Source organism: Leptopilina heterotoma, unplaced genomic scaffold (assembly GCF_015476425.1).
Source record: "Leptopilina heterotoma isolate Lh14 unplaced genomic scaffold, ASM1547642v1 Lhet_131, whole genome shotgun sequence".
Taxonomy (NCBI): domain Eukaryota; kingdom Metazoa; phylum Arthropoda; class Insecta; order Hymenoptera; family Figitidae; genus Leptopilina; species Leptopilina heterotoma.
In genome coordinates this window covers 635,604-654,008 of record NW_025110850.1, presented here as the reverse complement: position 1 = coordinate 654,008, position 18,405 = coordinate 635,604, and positions in this window count along the sequence as shown.

The window sequence follows — 18,405 nt, the reverse complement described above, 5'->3', positions numbered from 1 at the left end:
AATATTTATTCATCATTATTTTTCTTTAGGAATTAAGATTTTCAAATTCAAACCTTCTGAACCCTCAACCCCCACCCTCATCCGTTTAATCGTACTCTTCGTCCTCCCATTTGCCATTACATAGTCTATAACTGATTCCCCCTCCCTATAAATGTGTATTCTCCCTCCATATCCCCTTCAATACTACCATCATATATTTCCCACCCCGTTTCCTCCATAATGCTAATCAACTTCCTAACCTTTTTGTCTATCTCTTTATGTTTCGACACCCTTTTATACTTCTCCTCCTCTCCACTCCCCCCTCCCAGTTCTCTAGTTCAAGCATTAAAGTCCCCCCCCCTATCAGAATCTTTTCCCTCTTCCCTTTTTCAATCCATTCTTCCAGCTGTCTGAAACCCCTTCTTTCCCCTCTTCTTCTATATATCCCTACCCGTGTAGAAATATCGCTGGGGCCCTGATCAGGGCCGGATAGGGCCGACCTATTAGGGAATGAAACGCCGCGCCCGATGTGGCCCTGATTAGGAAATCCACATTTTCTTGTCGCCCGATCGGGCCCTGATCGGGCGCGGCGTATCATTCCTTACTATGGCCCTAGTAGGGTAATTACTACACAAGTACCACCGTTAATTTTTCCATTCCACACTTAACCCTCCTCACCATAAAGCCATCTTCCTTGTTACAACCACCCCGCATTTCTTTCATATTGAATTCACTTCTCACCCCTGACACCATGCCTCCGCACTCCTACCCTTTACTTTTTCTTTTTTCGCTCCTTAACATTCCCAAATAAATCCCTTCGGCAATCTGCTTTTAACCCCTTCCCAATCTTCCACCCAAGTCTCACTTAATATTACCACATCCCATTTACCAATATCCTTCCAAAAACCGTAGGGAGGGATGAGAAACAAATTACCAAGGAGGAGATAAGCAAAGCGATAGACAGGATTAAAAAAATAAAGCATCTGGAGGAGGGGTGGGATGGAAGGGGAATGTTTAATATATGGGGGAGGTGGTAAGAGATAAAATGTTGAAGATCGAGAATATGGTGTGGGAGAGAAGAGTGGAAAACGGGTTTAATACCAATTGTAAAAAAGAAGAAAGGTAAAAGATTATGGGGGGTTAACTCTGATGCCTGTGGGGTATAAAGTGTATACGGAGGTGGTTAGGAGAAGGTTTGAAGAAGTGGTGGAAAGAATGGGTCTAATTCCGCATAATCAGACGGGATTATGGAAGGGATGGGGACGGTAAATAATATAAACGCATTGAATTTTTTGGTGAACAGTAGTATTAAAAAGGAGAAAAGGAAATTAGTAGCGGTGTTCGTCGATTTTAAGGCGGCGTTCCCATCGGTTAACAGGGGGATTTTGTGGAAGGCTTTGAAAGATTTGGGTATAGGGCAGGGGTAAATAGACAGGGTAAAGGAATTTTATGAGGACACCACGGAAAAGGTTAAAATTGGGGAAGAGTTGGGGGAGGAGCTTTGGTTGGGTAAGGGGTTAAGACAGGGCTGCCCCCTTAGTCCAATCTTGTTTAATTTGTTAATGGCTGACTTAGAGAAATGGAAAGAAAAGCTAAAGGGGGAGTGATTCTGGGAATAAGAGGCGTGTGTATGTGCTAGCGTATGGGGACGATGTAGTATTGACGGCTGAGAATGAAAGAGGGATGAAATTGTTGATGAAGGATTTTGAAGGATACGTCAGAGAGAAAGAGTTAAGTGTGAATGTGGAAAAGACAAAGGTGGTGAGATTTAAAAGGATAGGGGAAATGGAGGAGGTGGAATGGAAGCTAAATAGGAGAAGAGTGGAAGAAGTGAGTGAGTTTTGCTATCTGTGTTATTGGTTTAATTGGAACGGGGATCAAGAGTTGAATATTGAAAGAAGAATAGAGAAAGGGGGAAGGGTGATGGGACAGATATGGGGAATTGGGGAGAGGAGATTTAAGAATGATTGGATGAAGCATGTATGGTTGTTTGTACTTTGGTATGAGCGGTGATTAGTTGTGGAGTGGCAGTATGGGGGTAGGGTGAGATTGGTAAGATTAAAGGTTTCCATGAAAGGTTTTTAAGATGGACTGATAGATTGGAACTCTCCGGGGTACATGCTAAGGGAGGAATTGGGAAGGGGAAAGGTTGTTTTGAGGCAAAGGAAGAGGGCAATGAGATTGGAGGAGAATTTGGAGTTGGGAAGAGGGAGTGATATTGCGAGAGAGTGTTTGAGGCAGGTTAAGAAAGGAAAGGCAAAGAGAAGGAAAGATATTTCAAGATGGGAGAGAGAAAGAAGGGATGCGTTGGAGGAGGGAAGGAAATGGGGCGGAAATGCGAGGGATGTGATGGAGGGTTGGAAGAAAAAGGATGAGAACGAGAGATGGAGTAGGATAGTGGATTCAAAATATAACAGATGGTATAGGATGGTGAGAGGAGTGAATGAGCCAGTTTATTTAGGGAAAATGAAAAATTATAAAAGATGGAATAGATTATGTAGATTTAGAATGGGTGAAGGAGTAAAAGAGTGTACACTGAAAAAAATTCTGTGTCGCTACCTTACCTACGAATGTCGCCGAATTGAGAGAGCATAGCGCGTCACAGCTCACACGCATATACACCGAACTAAAATCGCGGCGTGCTCAATACGAGGTTGCACCAATCTCGAGATATCGGTATGACAGCCTTCCATCTATTCGGGAAGGCTACCTGCTCTCGAGATTCGTTGACGCACCCGAAAACCGAAGGGCAGAGCACTCGAGGCAAGAGAATGTAGCGCCATCACCACACATGTGGTAGCCACACAGAATTTTTTTCAGTGTAGGTATTGGATGGATGATGAAGAGAAAATGTGTAGGATGTGTGGATTTCAGGTAGAAGATTGGAAGCATGTTTTGGAGGGATGTATAGGAGAAATGGAAGAAGGAGGAGTGGAGGGAGGGATGGGGGATAAAATGAAGTGGATTTTGAATGAGAATAGAAAATAGGAAAGATGGATAGATAGCTTGGAAAGAATGAAAAAAGAGAGAATGTATTACGGCCAATAAAGGGAGGAATTTTTTGTGTTGGGGTAAAGCGGTACTGCTTTTAAAGAAAAAGTAGTTTGTAAAGTTAGTTTTTTTCTTGTTCTAGCCGAAGCCAAAAAGGGCAAATGAAAAGGGAAACGGATACCCGGTGCACTGGCGGATTGTGTATTATTAAATATAAGTAGAACGTATTAAGTTTAGTTGTAAGTGAAAATGTATTTTAGTTTTAAGTAGATGAAATGTATTAGGGAGTTTCGAACCCTGCGTGATCAGGAAGAGTAAATAAGGATAATGTGAAGAAGTTTATCACTTTTGAAAATCATTGAATTTTAGTAATTAGTTGTTCTCAAAGTTCCTATTTAATTTTATTTATTAAATTTTATGATAGTTCTTCAAGAATTAAGTTATTTAAAAAGAAACTATTGTTCAAAAATATAACAAATTGATGGTTTTGTATTAGAGTTCTTGTCAATTTAATAGATAGTTTATAAGGCAAACAAAAATGACACCAATTTAAAATTTTCTTATAAATTTTAAGAATTTAATTTTTTCAATACTTTTAATAAAAATCATTGACTTTTTCCTGATTTCCCTGACTTTTCCCTGACTTCTCTGACCTGTGACAACCCTGTTTATATATAATTACTATTTGTCTAAATTCTACAAATAGTTTATTGTTTTCAGATACTCTCAATTGACACTAAAACCGATATTGAGGCGCGCAAGTCGCTATTTTGATTCAAATCGCAAGACAACACATTCGAAGTTTACCAACACACGTAAGCAAACTCGTGTACATACACAACTAATAGTTCACCCTGTTTTCACTACAGAGGCGCTGTAGACAAGAAATCTTTGGCCACAAAATTTACACTGAGTCGACCCAGCCTGGTCAAATGTACCTAACTTATTTTACGATCGACCTTCAACCTTTTTCTTATCAGCGAGAGTGATTTCCTCTCCCCTGTTTGGTTCAAAAAAATTACGTTCATTAAGAGGTTGCAAATTTTACAGCCATCAAGATGATATTTATGTGAAAACCTTAATCAAGGTACTTAAAAGTTGATGCAAATGAAAATAAATAAAATGGCGGTGAGGGGGGAGGGGTAAATTTATTTCTTTAAGATCTGGATTTAAAGGTGGAAGGGAAAGTGTACGGATATAATAATAAAATTGAACATTTCATGAGGAGGAAGAAAATGAATTCGTGAGAGAGGAATGGTGGAATAAGGAAGAAGATTTTGTACTGTAATTATAAACTTAAATCAGAAACGTTTCTATCCCATGAAACTTAACAAATGTTCATTCCTTTCGCCATAATCTGCCACCGCTTCCTCTTTACGTCTTATTTCGACGCCTCTTCGTGAAGAGAAAAATATCGCTTGTCTAATGGAAAAAGCTTTCGACCATCTGCGTGGAGTATGGGAGGTATCAGAAGATCACTTCACCGTGATATATTACTTATTATACCTAGAAATTACTGGATTCATAAACGCATAACAGCATCGACGATACGTGCCTATGTATATACGTTACTATACAAGCAAATGTGACTTTGGTTCGTGGTGGGTATAACTTGGCCATAAGGAATAAGGAAGTGATAATTAAAAAGAAAGTGTTCACATGGTCCGGCTATATGAGATCAGGCATTTGCCTTCTTCGAAGAAACGTACGCGGACCTCGAAGCCTTTAACCCTGATGCTATAGACCTTGTTCATACCAATGGGTTTTAATATAAGGATCTTTGTGTGGAAAATTTCACATCTTGTAACGATACTTATAGTATAACCATTCATCACGCTATTTACCAGCAATGATCTGCAAGTTTTCAAAATTTATTAGACGGAACGACCACAAGAGTACAAGAGTACAAGTCGTTGCATTTTATTTAATAACTCCGGACTTCATTTATCACCGTGATCATATTTTCAATGTGATTCATAATTGCTGAAATGAAGGAAGATATTTGTTGTATTTCTGGTTAATATTTTATTGTAGTTTCTGATTATTTTATTGTAGTTTCTGAAGAGGATAATTGTGCTGTACACCATGGGTGTACTGAGGTCATATCAAAGTGACAACAATGTTAACATCATTAATTTTGCATCAACCAAATACCAAAAGAACATTTTAAAAGACTGGATCAACATTAACCAAAAATCTGATAGATTTTCATCACAACTGTTCTGACATCCTCTACAATAGTTCTAAAGTTCCTGACACTTTACACAAATAGTTCTGCTAATCAAATTATAGAAAAGTCAATTTATCCATGGGGAGCTAACTTCACGCAGCTTCCAACTTTTGAAAAAGTGACTTTATTAATAGAGTTCTGAGTAGCTTTGAAAGAGTTCTTGAGTTCCTTATACTTTATTTAACTATTTCTGATTAATTATACAAAGCCAAAACAATAAAACATTAAAAAACGATGTCCAAATGACGATTTTTGCTATTTCTTTCAGAACCTTCTTGATACGTTCCAATGAAAACAATTCTTAACATTTTTGCAAAAAGATCGTTATCATTAATAAATCCTTATAAGAAATACGACATTTAAAATGACGTTGTTAAAGATATAATAGCCATCCATAATTGGAATTATATTGTTGTCTGTCACTCTACACTTGTGTCTCTTCATGATAAATTTTGTTGCTAACGGGATTATTGAGACTATTTGCGAAATAGTTTTAGTATCTTTAATAGTTGAAGAAAAAGAAGGATAATTAATGCCCCCATGTGAATTCTGAAGACGGTGGAGGCGATCAGTATTTTAACACAAACGCACACACATACTTAGAAACAGCTAGTGGCCCACGCGTTGTCCTTGGTAAAAAGAAAAGAGTCAACGAGACGATCTCGTTGTCATTTCGCGTGGGTCGATTTCAGACGATCCCACTTGTTGAGGTCACCACGCTAGATGGATGTCTACTTGGAGACGATGTCTCGCGGAATAGGCTACCTTGACTCCGAAGCTACCGCGCTGGCACTGATCCCCTCAACTGGATAGCTTTGTTGCACGATGTGCTTACATGTAGCCAAGAGAGTCTATCTGTTTTCATTACAGACAGCTTAGCTGATCATTCGAGTGATAAGCTAAACTCACTTTTTCTTGTGGAATACGAGGGAGGCGTAATTAATGATTTTTAGATGTTTCACTTAACATACAGCAAAGATGCGTTTTCGATAAAAGTTGCCCGATAGCGGACAGATAACGTGTAGATAATATCCTCAAAAGAATGAAAAAAAATTATGGGAAATTTTGCGATTTTCTATTTTGAAATGAATGTGATTTGGATTTAAATATCTATACATATCAGGGTTGCAACAGATCAGGGAAGTTAGGGATTTGAGGGAAAAGTCAGGAAAATTAGAATTAGTTAGAAAAATCAGGAAAAAGACAGGCATTTTTATTAAAAGTACTGGAAAAAATTAAATTTTTAGAATTTATAAGAAAATTTTAAATTTTGGTGTCATTTTTGTATACCTCATAAACTATGAAATTAAAAAGAATTCTATAATACAAAACTATCAAATTTATCTATTTTTGAACAATAATTTCTTTTTAAATAACTTAATTCTTGAAGAACTATCATAAAATTATTACTTAGAAATTATTTAATGAATAATTTTACTTAAACATTTCAAAATTAATTGAATTTTTAAAGAGTGGCGTTTACAATTTTCATAAATAGATGAACTTCAAAAGGTTTTAATTTGAATTAACTTAAAAATTTCAAAATCAATTGGATTTCAAAAAGAGTTTCGTTTACAATCTTCATAAATAGATGAACTTCAAAGGTTTCAATTTGAAATTTTAGAAAATTTCCATTTTTAATAAATTTAAATAGAAATAAAATAGAAATAAAAAATTTTAATAAAAATTTCACAAGAATTCAATTACTTATCAATTTTTTATAAATTTCTTTGCACCAATTCAATTATTTTTGATTTTTTAACGAAGTTTCTCGAAAGAATTCAAATATATTCAGAGAATTGAAAAAAATAGTTCTGAGAAATTCAATTATTTCAAAAAATTAAAATAAAATTCTTTTAAAAATTAAATTATTTAAAAAAATTTTGAAAAAATTCTTTAACAGATTTAGTTAATAAAATTGAAATTTGAATAAAATTTTCCTAGACAATTCAATTATTTTCAGTACGATTCTTCTGAAGAATTAAATTATTTTTACAAATAATACATTTTTTAAAAATAGAAATACAATTATATTTAGAATTTGAATAAAATTCTTCGCAATAAATCAATTTATTATTTTAAAAAATTTTCATAAAATACTGTATAAATTTGAAAAATTATTATAAATTTAATCATAGAATACAATTATTTTCGTAAAATGTAACATTCTTCCTAGAAATACAATTATTGTCAAAAAAGTTTGTAAAAATCTTCGAAACAATTTAATTATTTTTGTAAAAAATAAAAATCTTTGAAGCAATTCAATTATTATTTAAGAAATTTTAATAAAATTCTTCCCAAGAATTTAATTCTTTTCAAAATTCAAATTTTTCAAAGGAATTCAATTATTAAAAAAAATCGAATAAAATTCTTCATCAGATTTAAATTATTTTTAATTTTTGAATGAAATTTCTGGATAGAATTTAATAATTTTTAAAAAGTTTAAAAAATTCTGATAAATCCAATTATTTAAAAAAATTTTGAATAAAATTCTTCACAAGAAATTAATAATTTTCATAAATAATAATATTTTTCTCCGCAATTCAATTATTATTATTAAATATTATTTATTTAATTATTATTATTAAATTCTTCGCATGAATTCAATTCTTTTAAAATTTTTTTAATGAAATTCGTTGCAAGAATTCAATTATTTTCATAAATAACTAAACTTATTGCAGAACTTTAATTATTTTTTATACAATTTTAAGGTATTTGTCGCGTAAATTCGTTTTCGACAGAATTTTTTTAAATTTCACATAATTATTCTTTGAATATTTATCTACAAAATAAGGCCTATTAAAATAAAATTGACCGTCTGTAAGTCTCAAAAAATGAAATCAAAGTTTCGATTTTTAACATGTACGGTATAGGAAAACCATATGAAAACCACAGATTTTTAATGTTTGCACTTATACTAATCGACAGATTTTTTAGAAAAACTAAAGTTTTATTTATTGAACCAAAATGAACTTTTATAAAAAAAATGAAAATTTTTCACCGTCTTGTTTAAAAGATATTTAACATCAAACTTGAAAAATTATTTTAACATTTACTGTAAATGACAGGTGAATTTGTAAACGTGGCAATAGCGCTTGTTAAATACTACAGCTTGTCTGCTACTTTTGGCGCGAAATTTTAAAGACGGCCATACGCCAAACTTGCGACGTTGCCACGATCGTTTTTCATGCGAGAGGTTATGAATATACTTTGAGAACATCTTTGTGTCAAACTGTACGTCCGCAAAAGTTTTTCAGAAACTCGCATTCATAATCGTTTCATAAGTACAGTCAACGGATACAAACTTTTGACAGTGACCAGTCGCGCGACAAATACCTTAAATGATATCTATTCATTAAATTCACCAAAAGAATTTAATTATTTTTAAAAATTTTCATGAAATTCTTCATATAAATTTAATTTGAAAAAATATTGAATTATTTAATAATTTATTTATATAAATACTTAAATAATTGAATTCTCGGAAAAATTTCTGCTTAAAATTAATTAAAAAATGAATTTCTCTTAAAATTTTAAATTATAATTGAATATTAAAAGCATTATAACGTGAATTTTTAGAAATAATTAAATTTTAAAGAAGGATCAAATTAAAATCTTTAAAAATTTCAATTTATAGTTACAATATTCTTATTATATAAAATAATGATTTATATCATATCATGTTTTATAATAATATTCTCCTAAGTTACTTCATTTCACAAGGTTTGAATTTGAAAATCTTAATTCCTATAGAAAAATAATAATGATTAAATATTTATTTAAAAAAGAAGTTATTGATGTTTTCGAATAATTTTACAATTAAGGAAATTCGTAAATAAATGTAATAGAACCTTTTTTGAGTATCTAATAATTTTTGGATTGAATCAGAATATTCTTCAGGGTCAGGGGAAAAGTTAAAATTTTGTCTAGAAGTCAGGGAAAAACAAAATTTAATTTTTGTGGTAACCCTGTGTTATGTCTCAGAGTGAAACTAAACATAATCATAAGTTATATTTAATTTGTCTGGCATCAGTGATTCAAACCTGATTTATTCACAGAGTGGATAGCTCTGATATTAAGGGACAGGCTATAAGAAAGAGTAATTGTTAAATTGAAGTTAAATTGTTCAAGTTTTTATTTGAATCCCTCACAATTAGAATCAGAGAGAAAGAGTAGATCCAGATGTCTTCAGGGATAATGAAACAAAATTAGAACTTTGTGGGATCAATTGAGAATTTAAATGGGGACAAAATTTAAGAGTCCAGGTGTCAAATTATTGATTTGACGTTGAAGACGAAATAATGCAGTCCTTAGAAAAATAGAAATGTTGCTCGCAGTAGAAATAATCTCCTTGAATGAACTTGAGTAAGACGAGATATGAAGAATGCACTTGGTACTTGACGAGATTTTTGGAACTGTGGTGACTTGTGTCTAGTTAAGTTGAAGGCTCTTCCTGGACTGACGAAGAATGCAGGTTTCTGATTTGAGGGTGACTTCTGGACTGTCTAATTCAGCAAGGGTGTGGCACCTTTTATACTGTTCCTTTTGCAAAGGGAATTGACGTCATACCTTCCACTTTTTTTTCACTTTAGGTTAGTTTTATTCTATTGATTAATTTAGGCGCGCGTGTTTGATCCTGTATCAGATAGATGAGTAACCTTATTGGGTGACAATCGTGCATGATCATATATGGTATGCTATCCAGACAAAGACTTCGGATCAATAATGCGTTGATTACAAGAAAAGGAGGATTCAGGCTCTAACTTAACAAAATATTATTTTATAAATATAAAATACGTCGCGATGACGTGACACCTGCATATATAAACGAATCACATCGTTGAGCAATAAGTATTTACTCATTCCTTTTTTGCTCCATAACTGTCTTCATGCACATCTTCAGAATCTTTAAGTTTTAAACTTGCAACTGTTATGAAGCAATGCGCATTTTCGCTATCAGTCGATCTTGTAACATTTGCCTCGTTCTGTTTTTCCTGATATGTCCTGTCTTTTTACAGAAAAAACAGAATGATTCTGATTATCCTTAGAATCTTGATGTTTCACTTTCATGGCGGTTTCTCGTGAATCTTTAAGACTTTCCATACCTTAACGTCTTTTGAACTCGTCGATTAATTTCCCTTTAAAGAAACTGATTGTAATCTCACTTTCGGGTCTGCTTTCTAAACCCGTAATCAAAGTACTGTATGGTAAGCTATCTGGTAAGCTACTCAGTATCTGCTGCTACCACGTTATCTTCTGATTCCTCTCCTAGAGCTGTTAATTTGTCACAAACGATCCGTCCAGCTTTTCTTAAACTTTTCAACATGGCAAATATAGTTGTATCTCCCAATAGAATGATTTTGGATGTAATTGCTATGGTGAAAAGAACTTAATAATTTATCGGATTAATTTGTTGCCGGGAGATTTTATTCTTAGTGGATGATCTTGACACACACTGACAAACTTACATACACGTATATATGTATATCCATAAGTATAGGTAAAGAGTAAAGTGATCCACTTGGGTCGAGATCGTAGATCACTGCGCGTGCCTCTATTACACATTATAATACATTTTCTCGAGTCAGTATCTGTCCAAGTGGTACACAAGCTCTCACCAACACGAGAAGAATTTTTCCAACTTGTACAATGAAAGGTCCCATGTACGAACAGAGTGAGAGAAAGAGAGGACCGCATCGACTGCTCGAGGGGGAAAGTGTATCGTTGCATTTTGATCGCGGAAGATCGTTACTCCCGATCGACTTCACTTCTACTATGCTGGTTCAAAAGTTAATCTGGATTAACCGGTCTTCGACTTTTTCTTCTCTTCTTGTGACTCTTTCGTCTTGCCGCGACCCATCGTCGTCCTCTGTCTCTTTCATTTTCGTTTGTATTTCTCTTCCTTCTCTTCTTTTTTATTTTCTATCTTCTCCCCATAGATTCTTCTTCTTCTTCGTTCTTTTAACCTTCTATTATTTTTTCCAGTCAAAAATCGAGGATGTTCGCAAAAGGCGCGAGAATTTATGCGTATAAGATTCACATTCCAAGCGGGGATATATACATTGTTTTTTCCAACATCGGGACCGTACCTGGTAGATTCAATTTGTAATTAGATCTCACTTCTCGTTAATCACATGGAGGGTTTGCAGGTGCCGTATATCTGGGTCTATCGTTTATACTCGTTCTCAAACTAGTATTGAATGCGATTCCATAAATAATTATTGTCAACGGGAATCGTCTTTTTAAAGAGAGAAAGAAGTACAGGGGAAAAAAAGGAAATTTTCTTTTTCTACCAAGAGAGCTTTTCGAGTAATATATACTTTATCGTCGCGTCGAAATGCCGATATAATAAATCCTCCATTTGTGCAAAAGGTAGATGAATGTGCATTTTTTCGGAGTCAATTCTTTTGGTTTTAACTCACTATATCTTTCGAGAGTAATCTTCCAACGTCCGCAAAAGGCTTTCATAAGTCGAGTGACTAAGGTTTATAAGTGGCTTAAGTAATATATAGGAGTGAAAAATTTTTTTTAATGTGATAAATCTTCTTTTGTATATTATTATTGCATATTATTTAAAAAAATCAGATTCATCTTTCTTTTGACAATTTTTAATAAAAAGGAGAGATTTTTTAACCATCCCTTTTCTCACCTTCCATGAACTACCGCTCATAATATCTTATCTTGGTGAAGAGGTTGTCGTGACTATCAGTTTGAAATTTCTGACAAAAGACATGGTTAAGGGTCCCGATAAGCGTAACGACTGAATCTAGTCTACAAAATAAGAAGGGTCCCACAGTGGATCCAAATGAACGAAACGTGACCATAGGTCGAAATAAAGTTTCTATTTATGAGTTTTTTTACACCACACAGGAAACTAACTTGAGAGTCGGAATTGGTTCCAGGGTACCGTGAAAGACGCATTTAATTTGCAACTCTGCAATTTATTGAGCTAAGAAGAAAAAATATGAAATAAGAAATCATTGAAAAATCTAGGGGTTCGATTATGGAACTTATTCCGGATTCCATTTTCATATTCTGGATTTCACATTTCCAATTCCAGATTCCACATTTTGGACTCTACATTTCAAATTAGACATTCCAAATACAACATTCCGGACTCCACATTCTAGATTCCAAAATTCAGATTCCACATTCTAGATTCTACATTTCATATTCCAAAGTCCAGAATCCACATTCCTGATTCAACATTCTAGATTCCACATTCGGATTCTACAATTTATATTCCACAGTCCGGTTTCCACATTGTAGATTCCATATTCCTGATTCCAGACTCTGGATACAACATTCCTAATTCCACATTCGGATTCCACATTTCAAATTCCACATTCAGGTTTCCACATTCCAAATTCCTGATTCCATATTTCCAATTCCAAATTCTAAATAACAAAATTCACGTTCCACTTTCTGTAATCTACATGTAATATTCCAGAATCCACATTCCAAATTCTTGATTCAAGAATCCAGATTTCAAATTGCGGACTCCACATTCAAGATTCTAAATTCCTTACTCAAAGATTCTCAATTCCAGATTCCATATTTTCAATTCCACATTCGATATTCTTGATTAGACATTCCGTATTCAACATTCCAGATTAAACTTTTCAAATTAAAGTTTCCGTATTCGACATTCCTTTTTCAACAATCCAGATTGAACATTCTAAATTCCAAAATTCAGATTCCACATTCTGTAATCTACATGTAATATTCAACATTCCAGAATCTACATTCTATATTCAAAATTCCTGATTCAACATTCCAATTCCATCTATATAATTCCACATTCTAGATTCCAAAATTCAGATTCCACATTCTGTAATCTACGTGTAATATTCCACATTCCAGCATCCACATTCCATATTCCTGATTTAACAATCGAGATTTCAAATTCGAGGCTTCACATTCCACATTCTAAATTGCTGATTCAATATTTCAGATTCCACATTCGAATTTCCAAATTATTATTTATTTATTATTATAATATATATAAAATTATTATTTATTTAATATTATTATAATATATATTATTTATTATTATTTATTTATTTATTTCATTTATTCCAAATTCCTGAGTAAACATTCAAGATTCCATATTTACAATTCCCCATTCTAGCTTCAAAAATCCAGATTCCACATTCCAGAATCCACATTCAAAATTCTTGATTCAACATTCCAAATTCCATATTCGAATTTCACATTCCAAATTCCTGAGTAAACATTCAAGATTCCATATTTACAATTCCACATTCTAGACTCAAAAATCCAGATTCCACATTCCAGAATTCACAATCCAGATTCCAAATTCCTGATTCAACATTCCAAATTTCATATTTACAATTCTACATTTCAGATTCTAAACTGCTGATTCAATATTTCAGATTCCACATTCGAATTTCACATTCCAAATTCCTGAATAAACATTCAAGATTCTAAATTTTCAATTCCACATTTTAGATTTAAAAATCCAGATTCCACATTCCAGAATTTACATCTCATATTCCAAATTCCATATTTACAATTCCACATTTCAGATTCCAGAATTGACATGGCATATTTCTGATTTATCATTCCAATTCCATTTTTACAATTTTACATTCCAGATTCCACATTTCTGATTACACATTTCGGATTCAATATTCAGATTTCACATTCTAAAAACTACATGTAATATTTAACCTTTCAGAATCCACATTCCAAATTCCTGAGTCAATTATGTAACTTATTCCAGATTTTACATTCCGGATACCACATTCCGAATTTCAAATTCCGGAATCCACCTTCGACATTCCGGATTCGGAATTCCACAATCCAAATTCCACATTTCGGATTTCACATTCCTGGTTCCACTTTTCGGATTCCTTAACCGTAGATTTTTAAAAGTTTAATGTTTCCGGCTGATATGGAGATATTAAACTTTTAAAAATCCACGTATAAGGAATACGGAATGTGGATTTCGGAATTCGGAATGTCGAATGTGAAATGTGGAATCCGGAATGTAGAATTTGGAATCCAGAATGTCGAATGTGGAAACCAGAATAAATTACGTAATGACCCCCTTATTCAACATTCCAATTTCACATTTACAATTCTATATTTCAGATTCCATATTCCTGATTCCACATTCCGGATTCAACATTCCAGATTCCACTTTTTATATTAAACTTTCGGGCTTCGACATTTCTAATTCCACATTCCGGATTCAATATTACATATTTCAAATTCGGATTCCATATTTTTTCACATTCCGGAATTCGCATTGTAGATTCTAAATTCCTAATTCCACATTCTAAATTGCACATGAAATATGCATTCAGGAATGAAGAATGTTGAATGTAGAATTAAGAATATAAAATGTGGAATCTGCAATGTGGAAACCGGAATGTGTAATTCGGAATTTGGAATCTAGAATGTAGATTCCAAATGTGCAATCCGAATGTATAATATAAAATGTGAAAACTGTAATCCGGAATCCGAAATGAGGAATATCAAATGTGAAATCCTGAATACGGAATCTGGAATTTGGAATCTGAAAAGAGGAATCCAAAATGTGTAATTCGGAATTTGGAGTCTAGAATGTGTATTCCGGAATATGAAATGTGGAATCCGGAATGTGGAATATGAAATGTGGAATTTGAAATGTTGAATCCCGATTAAGGAATAAATAATGTGGGAAGTCTCACATTCCGGATTGATCTGAAATGTGGAATCTGGAATGTAAAATACGGAATAAGTAAAATAAGCGACCCCCAGAATCTTGTTGGTAATTTAATACTATCAATAAGTCTGAAAATTGACTATAGTAAAACAATGATAAAACATCGAAATCTACTCTTAAGTGGTTTCTGGGGCCAATTATTTGAATGACACAGACCCATACTTTCGATGCGGTCCGTCGCGTACATAACTTATTGAATAGGATACTCAACAAACTTACTATTGTATATGTGTACGTGTGTTATTTTCATTCGCACTTGCGAGTCGGTCTTAATCCGTAGTCGCGGCGAAATGAACATTTAATGGAATCGCCAATGGTTTTACGCGGCTGCGAGGCATTAAAGTCTTAGCCGCGTGAGTGTTTCTTTCCCTACTGCTTTAGTATCATTGGCGGTAAATTAAAGCCGACCCCTCAAAGCAACCGAACGAAATTGAAAGCTCCACAACTGTATTCGCCTGAGATCCTCTTTTTTGTACAGGAGCACGCAAACGGATTTTAATCGATTCACTCAATTTCGGAGAGATCATTGAAAATTGGATATTATTCGTGATTTAAACGGTGGAGGGCAAAATTATACATAGCAACAAAAATATGCACCCAGCAGAAAAAAGAATTTCAAGTCAGAATTTTTGTACGTATAAATTTAAAAGCGAATATTCATATTGAATATTGAAAGCGAAATTCATTTAAAAAATTCTTAACCAAAAACAGCATATTAAATTCTATACTTAAAAAATTAGAAACAAATTTTAAAATGAAATAAATATGAAGATAAATAAAAAGCTTTTACATAAAAAAATTGGTTACGTTTTTGTGATTGTTTAATTACAAAGTTTTTTGTTTAATTGAAACTTGAACAAGTGAGCATTGCATTCACCCTATACATTCAATGAACAATAATTGCTTGGACTTATACCGTCATTCTTTTTTTTCAATTTAGTCAGCGTCATTTTTTCAATAAGTTTATGACGTGACAAGCATCATTGGGTTAAAGAACTTGGATCATTTTGCGTCAATCATGACACGTGCTAAAAATCACGCGTGGGTTGACAAGCCTTCTTTGTGTTTTCAGGCAAAATAATCGTTTTAATCCAACTCTTTTTTTATCGTCCGTCTTCTTCTCTTTGCGTACCGCTGAACAGTTACTTTAAAAACCAAAGGCGGTATTTTTTTATAATTTCATTTTTTAATACGAAGTTAAATTAGAAAGAACTAGATACAATAACATAGAATTTAAATAATCATGTTACCAATTACGATTAAGGATTTTGAAAAGAACTTCGCAAAAATGTACTTCCTTTTCTTGTAATTCAGACACTTTTCCGCCTTTAAACAAATTAAAAATTAGTATTAGTAAAAATTAGTATCAGAAAAAAGAGGAACTGTTATTTCAAATTAGTAATTGACAATTAATTTAAATCCTTATATAATGAAGAGAGCAAACAGGTCCTGATGTCTATTTAAAACACATTTTAAAATTAAAATTCGTAAGGAAAACAGTTGGGAACATGAGATTGTTTACGTGTGATTTCGATATTTACCTTAATTTTACCCTGGAATCGTTGACCCAGAAAAACAGTTTTCGACGACTAGAAAAGTGAAGGGAACTAAGCAAATGTGAAGGTTTCCTTTAGTCAAAATTATTTCGGATCAGACTAAGTTCCAGTGCGGAGTCCAGGGGGTCGATTACGTATCTGATTTTACATTCCGATTCCACTTTCAATATTCCGATTCCACATTCAATATTCCAATTACACATTTTTATTCCACTTCCAATGTTCCGATTCCACAGTAAACTACAAAAAATATGCATAACACCATTACATTTTATTATCACGTTTTTTTTTAAATTTGGTAAATAGTGAAAGAATCGACCCCCCTGGGGGACGATTCTGTAACATTCCCACTCTCACTTTTCACTCTTACTTCCCACTCTCACTTCCCACTCCCTTTATCTATCTTCTACCTTACACTCTCACTTCCCACTCCCACTATCCATCTTCCACTTTCCACTCTCACTTCCCACTCCTCTTATCCATCTTCCACTCTCACTTCCCACTCTCACTATCCACCTTCCACTCTCACTTCCCACAATCCACTATTCACTTTCCACTCTCATTTCCCACCCCCACTATCCATCTTCCACTTTACACTCTCACTTCCCACTCTCATTTCCCACTCTTACTCTCAATTCCCACTCCCTCTATCCACCTTCCACTCTCACTTCCCACTCTCACTATCCACCTTCAACTATCCACTTTCACTTCCCACTCTCATTATCCATCTTCTACTTTCCACTCTCACTTCCTACTCCCCTTATCCATCTTCCACTTTCCACTCTCACTTCCCACTCCAACTATCCACCTTCCACTATCTACTTTCACTTCCCACTCCCACCTTCCACTATCCATTTTCACTTCCTACTCCCACTATCCATCATCCACTTTCCTCTTTTATTTCACACTCTCATTTTCCACTCTTACTTCCCACTCCTACTTTCCATTCCCTCTATCCACCTTCCATTTCTCACTCTCACTTTCCACTCCCACTATCCATCTTTCACTTTCCACTCTTACTTCCCACTCTCACTTTTTACTTTTACTTCCCACCTTCCACTTTTGACATCCACTTTCTACTCCTACCTTCCACTTCCTATTCCTACTTCCCACATTCTGTAACTTTCCCACACCCACTTTCCTCTCCTACTTTGACTTCCGACATACCACTCTCACTATCCACTTCTCACATTCCACTTTCAACTCTCACTTACCTCATTCCACTTTCTACTCCCACTTTAACTTCCCACATTTTACTTTCACTTTCTACTTTTAACTCTCACATTCTACTCTCACTTTTCACTCCAATTTCACTTTCACTTCCCACTTCCACACTCACACACCACTCCTTATTTTGAATGAAAATACCTGATTAATGATTAAGAGTGCAACGTAGAAAGTGAGAGAAGTATGTGTGAATGTAAAGAAGGTGTGAAAAATGGAAGATAGAGCGTAAAAGTGAAAAGACGATGTAAAAATAGAAGTTAGGAAGTGAAAGTGTAAGATAATAAGTGAGAGTGGGAAGTGCAAAAATATATAATGAGGGAAGTAGGAGTAGGAAGTGGAAGGTAGGAGTAGAAAGTGGGTTTGAAAAGTGGAAGTTTGGAAGTAAAAGTGGGAGTGGAAGGTAGGTGTGGAAGTGAGAGTGGGAAAGTTACAGAATCGACCCCCTGCATGGGTTTTTCTAAAATTCAGCATTTTAAACGAGTTTTTCTGAACCATTGTTGGAAGGAGTTTTTTTACAGAAAATTTGAAAATATTGCGAACCGGATTCAAATTGACTGAAAAGTAATTTTTCACAAAAAAAAATTTTCAAGAAAAATAGTTAGTCGAATTTATGTAGCATAGATGGAAAATTGTATCAAAATGTTATAAAGGAATAGTTGTAAATTATTTATTTACAAATAATTAGTAAG